At 48.5% G+C, this 688-nt stretch overlaps 2 non-coding genes across 2 annotated transcripts; both read right to left on the bottom strand.

Annotated features, from left to right (window-relative positions):
- Window positions 1–4: 4 nt before the first annotated feature.
- Window positions 5–76, bottom strand: TRNAC-GCA. Its single transcript has one exon. It is a non-coding gene; the product is annotated as a tRNA-Cys (tRNA).
- Window positions 77–435: 359 nt separating this feature from the next.
- On the bottom strand, window positions 436–507 carry TRNAC-GCA. Its single transcript has one exon. It is a non-coding gene; the product is annotated as a tRNA-Cys (tRNA).
- Window positions 508–688: the final 181 nt, after the last annotated feature.

Below are 688 nucleotides of genomic sequence, written 5' to 3'. Positions count from 1 at the left end.
AAAGAGGGGGCACCTGGAGTTGAACCAGGGACCTCTTGATCTGCAGTCAAATGCTCTACCACTGAGCTATACCCCCTTGGATTAACACCTTCACAAGGCGATTTTAAAAACGTTTCCATAGAGAGACAAGTTTTCTATGTCCACTGCTTAAGACTCTTTACTTCACAGCCCCCTGGGCACCTCAGTGTGCCTGCCAAAGGATGTACAGAGAATTACTACAGACAATCAAGAACAGAGACAAGTACACACAGACAGGGAGTTATGTCTCACACAGTGCACAACCCCTGCAGTTTCCTAATAGTCAGGGCCTCAGTACCTTCAACGCTGAAAAGCAGCTTTCACCGCACAGCTCAAGCTCACAAGACCCAAGGAGACCTCGCCATCTTCTTTCTGTGACAAACTTTGCCAAAAGGAAGGTCTGAAGGAGAAGAAAAGAGGGGGCACCTGGAGTTGAACCAGGGACCTCTTGATCTGCAGTCAAATGCTCTACCACTGAGCTATACCCCCTGCCTGCTGCACACCTGCCCAGCAGAAACCTCCTGCTAATCACTATCACAGCCAAGCTCTGCAAATTAATCCCAGGACAAAAAGCATGAAATACTCATCTCTTTCCTCACAAACGCCCCACTGACAGTCCTCTTCTCTTGTGGGAATCTACTTCTTTACCTCTGGCCAGCACCCGATCAAA

The sequence above is a fragment of the Fulmarus glacialis genome, unplaced genomic scaffold (assembly GCF_000690835.1).
Source record: "Fulmarus glacialis isolate BGI_N327 unplaced genomic scaffold, ASM69083v1 scaffold39232, whole genome shotgun sequence".
Taxonomy (NCBI): domain Eukaryota; kingdom Metazoa; phylum Chordata; class Aves; order Procellariiformes; family Procellariidae; genus Fulmarus; species Fulmarus glacialis.
Note: the sequence above shows the minus strand (reverse complement) of the source record. Positions and strands in the feature narration are given on the sequence as shown.